General features: G+C 45.4%; 1 non-coding gene across 1 annotated transcript; it reads left to right on the forward strand.

The window, feature by feature from the left end:
• The first annotated feature begins 7930 nt into the window (after positions 1-7930).
• LOC112615517 lies at positions 7931-8039 on the forward strand. Its single transcript, XR_003117395.1, has one exon. It is a non-coding gene; the product is annotated as a U6 spliceosomal RNA (small nuclear RNA).
• The last annotated feature ends 2809 nt before the right edge of the window (positions 8040-10848 follow it).

Genomic DNA, 10848 nt, shown 5'->3' on the forward strand with positions numbered 1-10848 from the left:
TTTTTTTGAGACGGAGTCTCGCTCTGTCGCCCAGGCTGGAGTGCAGTGGCCGGATCTCAGGAGGCGGAGCTTGCAGTGAGCTGAGATCCGGCCATTCTCCTGCCTCAGCCTCCCGAGTAGCTGGGACTACAGGCGCCCACAACCGCGCCCGGCTAATTTTTTGTATTTTTAGTAGAGACGAGGTTTCACCGTGGTCTCGATCTCCTGACCTTGTGATCCGCCCGCCTCGGCCTCCCAAAGTGCTGGGATTACAGGCGTGAGCCACCGCGCCCGGCCCAGTATTCCTTTCATAAACAATATTATTGATATTGCTAACTATTAATGTTAGAAATGAAAGTCGAGAAAGATAATTACCTGCAACATTAGCACCCAGAAATACCCAATTGCGTTGGTATTTGTTTTCTTTTAAGTTTTCATTTTTATGCGTCTCCACCTCAGAACCATAATCTAAATTTACAGTTAAATTCATAACAATACCTCAGTGGTGTACCATTGAGTCCTAAAATTCTAGAATGTTAATCCCAGTCGTGTGTGTACACTAACATACCTTTTGTGAAGTCTTTTGAAACCTATCAGATACAGCCTGGAGTCCATTTTGCTGAAGAGTATCTAGAATATCTGCTATCCTAACAAGCAATCATAGTCCCTTCCATAGTAGTTTAAGTTTTAAATTGTTCACCGTTCTGAGTAGTGTGATGAAATTTTGCACCACACTGTCCTGGATGTGAATGAACATAACCACGCCGTGTGTGCTGCCCATCGGTTAGTCATTGACATCATCAGCTTTTGACATCCAACTGTGGACATCAGCATGACTCAATGATTCAGGATCACCCAAAACAGATGATCCCCCTTCTTAGGCATAGTCAGAAGGTCGATAGTAGCTACATCACAATTCCTAAGTCATTCACTGTACTCATCTTGTAAGCGTTTTGTCATCTCACATCAAGACAAGAAGGGTGAGCACGGTACAATGAGATATTTTGAGAACAAGAGAGACTATATTCACATAACTTTTATATGGTATATTGTTCCGTTTTCTTATTGGTTATTGTTCATTTGTTACTGTGCCAAATTTATAAATTAAACTTGATTATAGGTATATACCTATAGGAAAACTGTGTGTGTGTGTGTTTGTGTGTGTGTTTATTTATTTAGTGATCAGTACTCTCTATGGTTTCAGGCATCCCCTGGGAATCCTGCAGTGGGATCTCCCGAGGATAAGGGGGGACTACTGTATTTCCTTCCTTCTTGCTTTCTCCATTGCAGAAGAGCTAATGCAGCTTTAAAAGCTGGGGAACTTTAAAAAGTATATATTGTGTCATCACTTGCACTGTTATCAGAATCGTAAACTACATGCATATTTCTAGCAAAAACACCTATAGGTACAAGACTGAGGTTGGCCAGACACGATGCTCACGTGTAATCCCAGCACTTTATGGGACGCTGAAGTGGGAGAATTGCTTCAGGCCAGGAGCTAAAGACCAGCCTGGGCAACATAGACCCCATCTCTATAAAAAAGTAAAAATTAGCCTTTCATGGTGGTACATGCCTGTAGTCCAGGCTTGTCGAACCTGTGGCCCATGGGCCTCATACAACCCAGGACTGCTTTGAATAGGGCCCAACACAAATTGATACACTTTCTTAAAACATTATAAGCCCTTTTTTTTTTTTTGCGATTTCGTTGTTGTTGCTGTTTTAGCTCATAGCTGTTGTTAGTGTTGGTGTGTTTTATGTGTGACTCAAGACAATTCTTTCGACGTGGCCCAGGAAAGCCAAAAGATTGGACACCCCTGCTGTAGTCCAAGCTCCTCAGGAGGCTGAAGGCAGAGGATCGCTTGAGCCCAGGAGTTCAAGACTGCAGTGAGCGATGATACCACTGCACTCAAGCCTTGGAGACTGCAGGGACCCTATCTCAAACCAAACAAAAAAACCTGAGAGCTTGGAGAAGTTAGCACTGTTGAAGTTTGTGATAATCAGTAAATTTCAGAAATGCTTTACTTTTATAGCCCTAATGTTGCTATAGGAATCCAAACCTGGGGAGATAGATATTATTAAGATGAGAAAATACAATGTAAGGAATTCTGCTTTTTCTATCTGAAATTATGAAAACAACGAAATTACTCTTTTTGGCTTGGCACGGTGGCTTACGCCTGTAATCCCAGCACTTTGGGAGGCCAAGGCGGGCAGATCACTTGAGGTCAGGAGGTCAGCCTGGCCAACATGGTGAAACCTCATCTGTACTAAAAATACAAAAATTAGCCAGGCATGGTGGCAGACGCCTATAATCCCAACTTCTTGGGAGGCTGAGGCGGGAGAATCACTTGAACCCAGGAGGTGGAGGTTCAGTAAGCCGAGATCGCGCCACTGCACTCCAGCCTGGGCGACAGAGTGAGACTCTCTCAAAAAACAAAAAAGAAATAATCTTTGTGAACCAAACTTTTCCTATGGGACTCGGGATTTAGTACAGTCTCAACCTCAACATTGTTGACATTTGGGGATGGATCATTCTTTGTTGTGGGGGACTCTCCTGTGCATTGTAGACTGTTTAGCAACATACCTGGCCTCTACTCACTTGATGCCAGTAGCATCCCCCCCTCCCTCCTTCAGTTGTGACAACCAAAATGCCTCCAACCATTCATTGTCCCATGTTAGGGGAGGGGACAAAAGTCCCCCTGGTAGAGAACTACTAATTTAGAGAAAGATTATGATCATGAGGACTCAGTCTGGGTTTAGTAGAAAAGAAAGTCATGGCAGACTAATACATCCTTGTTAGAATTCCTGAAATGGCTGGGCATGGTGGCTCATGCCTGTAATCCCAGCACTTTGGGAGGTTGAGGCTGGTGGGTCACGAGGTCAGGAGTTCAAGACCAGCCTGGCCAAGATGGTGAAACCCCGTCTCTACTAAAAATACAAAACTTAACCGGACATGGTTTCGAGCACCTGTAATCCCAGACTACTCGGGAGGCTGAGGCAGAGAATTGCTTGAACCCAGGAGACAGATAATTTTTTTGTTTTTTTTTTTTTTGAGATGGAGTTTCGCTCTTGTTGCCCAGACTGGAGTGCAATAGCATGATCGTGGTTCGCCACAACCTCCGCCTCCCTGGTTCAAGCAATTCTCCCACTTCAGCCTCCTGAGTAACTGGGATTGCAGGCATGTTTCACCACGTCTCGCTAATTTTGTATTTTTAGTAGAGATGGGGTTTCTCCATGTTGGTCAGGCTCGTCTCGAACTCCCGACCTCAAGTGATCACCCGTCCTGGCCTCCCAAAGTGCGGAGATGACAGGTGTGAGCCACCGCGCCAGCCAAAAAAAAGAATTCTTAGAATGGTAGATCAAAGTAATTCCGTTATTGGTATGTCCTCATTAAAGTTAGACATTTGATAATCTCACAGAGTGGTTTTTTGGGGAAATGTATACTGAATGTTTAATTGGTTGAATAACCATACCCAAAGGCTACATGTTAGCAAAATGGGTTGAAGTTCCCCTAACCATGGACATCTAGGCAGTGGTTGTCACTGTTGGCTGCACATTGGAATGAGCTGGGAAGCTTTAAAAATATTGATGTCCGGGTCACTATCAGAGGCTGATTTAATTGATCTGAGGCACACTCTGGGTATCAGAATTTTTAAACTATACCCAAGTGGGCCAGACACAGCGGCTCACGTCTATAATCCCAGCACTTTGAGAAGTCAAGGCAGGTGGATCGCTTGAGCCCAAGAGTTTGAAAGCAACCTAAGCAACATAGTGAGATCCTTTCTCTACAAAAAAGATACAAGAATTAGCTGGGCATGGTGGCACACGCCTGTAATGCTAGCACCTGAGAGGCCAAAGTAGACAGATCACTTGAGCTCAGGAGTTTGAAACTAGCCTGGACCACATGGCGAAACCCTGTCCCTACCAAAACAAAACAAAAAAAAACAAATACCAACTGGCCAGACGCAGTGGCTCACGCCTGTAATCCCAGCACTTTGGAATGGCGAGACTATCCTGGCCAACATGGTGAAACCCTGTCTCTACTAAAAATACAAAAATTAACTGGGCCTGGTGGCAGGTGCCTATAATCCCAGCTACTAGGGAGGCTGAGGCAGGAGAATTGCTTGAACCCAGGAGACAGAGCTTACAGTGAGCCGAGATCACGCCATTGCACTCCAGCCTGGGTTACAAAAGCAAAACTCCATCTCACAAAAAAGTTAAAATTAAAATTACAAACTGTAGCCAGGCTATGCTAGGTAATCTTATCCTGTTAAATAGTTGTATCAATTACGACTTGAATGAAATTGATATGAATATATTTTTTCTTTTTTTTTTTTTTTTTTTTTGAGACGGAGTCTCGCTCTGTCGCCCGGCCTGGAGTGCAGTGGCGCGATCTCGGCTCACTGCAAGCTCCGCCTCCCGGGTTTACGCCATTCTCCTGCCTCAGCCTCCCGAGTAGCTGGGACTACAGGCGCCGGCCACCTCACCCGGCTAGTTTTTTCGTATTTTTTAGTAGAGACGGGGTTTCACCGTGTTAGCCAGGATGGTCTCGATCTCCTGACCTCGTGATCCGCCCGTCTCGGCCTCCCAAAGTGCTGGGATTACAGGCTTGAGCCACCGCGCCCGGCCTGAATATATTTTTTCAAATGTATACATTTTGCAAAAATTTTAAAGGGTAGGTAATATGTTGGTGATTTTAAAAAACAAAAAGATCTTCAGATGTGGAGTCTTCTATTGGATCCTATAACAAAAAGAAGACATTAGGCTGCGTGCAGTGGCTCACGCCTGTAATCCCAACACTTTTGGAGGCAGAGGCAGACATATCGCTTGAGCCCAGGAGTTGAAGACCAGCCTGGACAACATGGTGAAACCCCATCTCAACAAAAAACACAAAAATTAGCCAAGTGTAGTGGCCCATGCCTGTAGTCCAAGCTACTTGGGAGGCTGAAGACTAAAGGCTGAGGTGGAGGTTACAGTGAGCCAAGATCACGTCATCACACTGCAGCCTAGGTGACAGAGCAAGACCTTGTCTCAAAAAAAGAAAAAGACGTTAGCAGAAAAACTGAGGAAATCCGAATAAAATCTATAGTTTAGTAAATAGTATTGTTCCAACTTTAATTTCTTAATTTTGATAATTGATAATTGTACTGTAGTTATATATATATACACACACACACGTATATATATAACATTAAGGAAAGCTGAATGAAGAGTGTAAGATAGCTCTTTGTACTACCTTTGCAATTCATCTGTAAGTTTACATTTGTTTGTTTGTTTGTTTGTTGGCTTGCTTGCTTTCAAATAGGACCTCACTCTGTTGCCCAGGCTGGAGTGCAGTGGTGCAATCCTAGCTCACTGCAGCCTCGATCTCCTTGACTCAAGGAATCCTCCTGCCTCAGCCTCCTGAGCAGCTAGAACTACAGGCACAGGCATCCATGTTCAGCTAATTTTTTTGATTATTAGTAGAGATAAGATCTTCCTATGTTGCCCAGACTGGCCTTCCTAAGTGCTGGGATTATAGGCCTGAGCCACCGTGCCCAGGCTCCACTAATTTTAGAAGTTTTTGTTTTGTTTTTTGTTTTGTTTTGTTTTGTTTTTTTGAGACGGCGTCTCCTTCTGTCGCCAGGTGGGGGTGCAGTGGCGCGATCTCGGCTGACTGAAACCTCCACCTCCCAGGTTCAAGTGATTATCCTGCCTCAGCCTCCCGAGTAGCTGGGATTACAGGCACATGCCACCAGTCCCAGCTAATTTTTTTTTTTTTTTTTTTTTTTTTTTTTGAGACAGAGTCTCGCTCTGCCGCCCAGGCTGGAGTGCAGTGGCGTGATCTCAGCTCACTGCAAGCTCCACCTCCCGGGTTCATGCCATTCTCCTGCCTCAGCCTCCTGAGTAGCTGGGACTACAGGCGCCCGCCACTACGCCCGGCTAATTTTTTTGTGTTTTTAGTAGAGACGGGGTTTCACCATGTTAGCCAGGGTGGTCTCGATCCCCTGACCTCATGATCCACGCGCCTCGGCCTCCCAAAGTGCTGGGATTACAGGCGTGAGCCACTGCGCCCGGCTTAGCTAATTTTTGTATTTTTAGTAGAGACGGGATTTCACCATGTTGGCCAGGATGGTCTCGATCCCCTGACCTCGTGGTCTGCCTGCCTCAGCCTCCCAAAGTGCTGGGATTACAGGTGTGAGCCACCATACCCAGCCTAATTTTAGAACATTTTTATAACCCCTAAAATAATCCTATCAGTAGTCACATTCCATTTCTCCCTTACCTACCCTCTGGCAACCACGAGTCAATTATATAATTAATAAGCAAATTCTGGACATTTCATATAATTGAAATCATACTATATGTGGTCCTTTGCAACTGGCTTCTTTTACTTTGTTATCAGGGTTCATTCACGTTATATCATGCATCAGAACTTTGTTTCTTATTGCCAAATAATATTCCATTATATTGCTATACCACATTATGTTTATTCATTTATCAGTTGATGAACATGTGAGTTTTTTCCACTTTTTGGCTATTACGAATAATACTGCCATGTACATTTGTGCACAAGTTTTGTATACAGATGTTTTCATTTTTCTTCTATACTTGAGAGTGGAAGTGCAGGTCATATGGTAACTCCATGTTTTACCTTTTGAGGAACTGCTGGACTTCTCCAAAGTGGCTTCACTATTTTAAAATTCCGACAGCAACATATAAGAATACCAGTTTGAGGCCGGGCGCGGTGGCTCAAGCCTGTAATCCCAGCACTTTGGGAGGCCGAGACGGGCGGATCACGAGGTCAGGAGATCAAGACCATCCTGGCTAACAGGGTGAAACCCCGTCTCTACTAAAAATACAAAAAACTAGCCGGGCGAGGTGGCGGGCGCCTGTAGTCCCAGCTACTCGGGAGGCTGAGGCAGGAGAATGGCGTAAACCCAGGAGGCGGAGCTAGCAGTGAGCTGAGATCTGGCCACTGCACTCCAGCCTGGGCGACAGAGCGAGACTCCGTCTCAAAAAAAAAAAAAAAAAAGAATACCAGTTTGGGGCCAGGCACGGTGGCTCATGCCTGTAATCCCAGCACTTTGGGAGGCCGAGGCGGGCAGATTGCCTGAGCTCACGAGTTCGAGACCAGCCTAGGCAACACAGTGAAACCCCGTCTCTACTAAAGTACAAAAAATTAGCTGGGCGTAGCATCGTGCACCTGTAATCCCAGCTACTCGGGAGGCTGAGTCAGGAGAATTACTTGAACCTGAGAGGCAGAAGTTGCAGTGAGGCAAGATTGTGCCGCTGCACTCCAGCCCCAGCCCGGGTGACAGAGCGAGACTCCGTCTCAAAAAAAAAAAAAAAGGACCAGACGCAGTGGCTCACACCTGTAATCCCAGCACTTTGGGAGGCCGAGGCAGGTGGATCACGAGGTCAGGAGTTCAAGACCAGCCTGGCCAACATGGTGAAACCTCTTCTCTACTCAAAATACAAAATTGCCAGGCGCAGTGGCTCACGCCTGTAATCCCGGGACTTTGGGAGGCTAAGGCAGGCAGATCACGAGATTGGGAGATTGAGACCAACCTGGCTAACACGGTGAAACCCTGTCTCTACTAAAAATACAAAAAACTAGCCAGGTGTGATGGCCGGCACCTGTAGTCCCAGCTACTCGGGAGGCTGAGGCAGGAGAATGGAGTAAACCCGGGAGGCAGAGCTTATAGTGAGCTGAGATCGCACCACTGCACTCCAGCCTGGGCGAAAGAGCAAGACTCTGTCTCAAACAAAAACAAAAATAAAAAGCAAAACAAAACAAAATTAGCTAGGCATGGTGGCACACACCTGTAATCCTAGCTACTCGGGAGGCTGAGGCAAGAGAATGGCTTGAACCCAGGAGGCAGAGATTGTGATGAGCCAAGATCGCACCACTGCACTCCAGCCTGGGTGATAGAGTGGGATTCCATCTCAAAAAGAAAAAGAAAAAAAAACAGTTTTCTGCTCGCCTCAGCAGTACATATACTAAAATTGGAACCCTACAGAGATTAGCATGGTCCCTGTGCAAGGATGACGTGGAAATTCATGAAGTGGCCCATACTTTTACTGGATAAAGAAAATGTGATACATATACACCATGGAATATTATGCAACCATAAAAAGGAATGAGATCATGTCTTTTGGAGTGACATGCATGAAGCTAGAAGCCATTATCCTCAGCAAACTAACACAGGAACAGAAAACCAAACACCATATGTTCTCACTTATAAGTGGGAGCTGAACAATGAGAAAACATGGACATAGGGAGGGGAACAACACACACTGGGGCCTGTCATTGGGGGGTGTCAGGGGAAGGACAGCATTAGGAAAAATAGCTATTGCATGCTGAGATTAATACCTAGGTGATGGATTGATAGGTGCAGCAAACCACTATGGCACACATTTACCTGTGTAACAAACCTGCACATCCTACACATACCCCAAAACTAAAAATTAAAATTAAATAACCACAGATCATCAATACTTGCACTTTCTCTTTTTTTGAGACTGAGTTCTGTGTCGCCCGGGCTGGAGTGCAGTGGTGCGATCTTGGCTCACTGCAACCTCCGCCTCCCAGATTCAAGCAATTCTCCTGCCTCAGCCTCCCAACTAGCTGGGATTACAGGCGTGTGCCACCATGTCCAGCTAATTTTGTATTTTTAGTAAAGACAGGGTTTTGCCATGTTGACCAGGCTGCTCTCAAATTCCTGACCTCGGGTGATCTACTTGCCTCAGCTTCCCAAAGTGCTGGGATTACAGGCGTGAGCCACCATGCCAGGCTAATACTTGTACTTTATGAGTAAAAATAAATGAGTTCTTTGAACCTCAAAACAAAACAAAAAAAAGAGAAAATCTCAATTTTTCCAGATCCTGTCCAACACATACATTGTCAGTTCTTTTGATTTTAGCCATCCTAGAGGATGTGAAGTGGTATCTTATTGTGGTTTTTATTTGCATTTTCTAGATGACTGATACTGTTGAGCATCTTCTCATGTGCTTATTGGCCATTTGTATAACTTTTATACTTTGGAGAAATGCCTACTCAAATCTTTTGCCTTTTTTTTTTTTTTAATTTGAGGCAGAGTCTCACTCTGTTGCCCCGGCTGGAGTGCAGTGGTGCAATCACGGCTCACTGCAGCCTCAGCCTCCCAGACCCAGGTGATCCTCCCACCTCAGCCTCCTAAATAACTGGGTCCACAGTGGCACACTACCACACCTGGCTGATTTGTTAGATTTTTTGTAGAGATCAGGTCTTATTATGTTACCCAGGCTGGTCTCAAACTCTGGGCATAAGCGATCCTTCTGCCTCAGCCTCAAAAAAGTGCTGGGATTGCAGGTGTAAGCCACTGCACCTGGCTCTTTTGCCCCTTTTTATTTTATTTTATTTATTTATTTATTTAATTTATTTAATTGTTTATTTTATTTTATTTATTTATTTATTTATTTTTTGAGACAGTTCGCTCTTTTGCCAGGCTGGAGTGCAATGGCGTGATCTCGGCTCACCGCAACCTCCACCTCCTGGGCTCAAGCGATTCTCCTGCCTCAGCCTGCGGAGTGGCTGGGACTACAGGCATACACCACCATGCCCAGCTAATTTTGTATTTTTAGTAGAGAAGGGTTTTCACTATGTTGGCCAGGCTGGTCTCAAACTCCTCACCTCAGGTGATCCGCCCACCTCGGCCTCCCAAACTGCTGGGATTACAGGTGTGAGCCACCCGCCAGGCCCCGCATTTTTAAATTGAGTTGCTTTTTTATTAAGTTGTAGGTGTTCTTTATATATTATGGAGATAAGTTCTACGTGATTTGCAAATATTTTCTCCAATTCTGTGGGTTGTCTTCCACTTACTTGATGGTATCCTTTGAAGTACAAGTGTCTGATTTGGATAAAATTAGGTTATCTATTTTTAGTTTTTTGTTTGTTTTGTTTTGAGGCAGAGTCTTGCTCTGTCACCAGGCTCATGTGCAGTGGCGCGACCTTGGCTCACTGCAACTTCCGCCTCCTGGGTTCAAGTGATTCTCCTTTCTCAGCCTCCTGAGTAGCTGGGACTACAGGTGCACATAACTATGCCCATCTAATTTTTGTATTTTTAGTGGAGATGGGGTTTCACCATGTTGGCCAGGATGGTCTGGATATCTTGACCTTGTGATCCGCCCACCTCAGCCTCCCAAAGTGCTGGGATTACAGGTGTGAGCCACTGTGCCCCGCCTATTTTTAGTTCTTTTGCTTGTGCTTTTGATGTTACATCTAAGAAACCATTGCCTAACACACGATAATGAAGATTTACTCCTATATTTTCTTCTGTAGAAAATTAGAGGCTGAGCATGGTGGCGCACGCCTGTAATCCCATCACTTTGGAAGGCCAAAGTGGGTGGATCACCTGAGATAGGAGTTCAAGACCAGCCTGACCAACATGGTGAAACCCTGTCTCAAGTAAAAAGACAAAAAATTAGTTGGGCGTGGTGGCAGGCGCTTGTAATCCCAGCTACTCGGGAGGCTGAGGCAGAAAAATTGCTTGAACCCGGGAGCGGAGGTTGCAGTGAACCTCGATCCTGCCATTGCACTCCAGCCTGGGCAACAAGAGCGAAACTCTGTCTCAAAAAAAAAAAAAAATAGAAAACTCGGCCCCTGCAAGTTTTTGTGTTTTCTTTTTGTTTTGAGATGGAGTCTGGCTCTGTTGCCCAGGCTGGAGTGCAGTGGCGCGATCTCAACTCACTGCAAGCTCTGCCTCTTGGGTTCACGCCATTCTCCCAGCCTCAGCCTCCCGAGTAGCTGGGACTACAGGCACCTGCCACCAAGCCCGGCTAATTTTTTGTGTTTTTAATAGAGACGGGGTTTCACCACGTTAGCCAGAGTGGTCCCGATCTCCTGACCTC

The sequence above is a fragment of the Theropithecus gelada genome, chromosome 1 (assembly GCF_003255815.1).
Source record: "Theropithecus gelada isolate Dixy chromosome 1, Tgel_1.0, whole genome shotgun sequence".
Taxonomy (NCBI): Eukaryota; Metazoa; Chordata; class Mammalia; order Primates; family Cercopithecidae; genus Theropithecus; species Theropithecus gelada.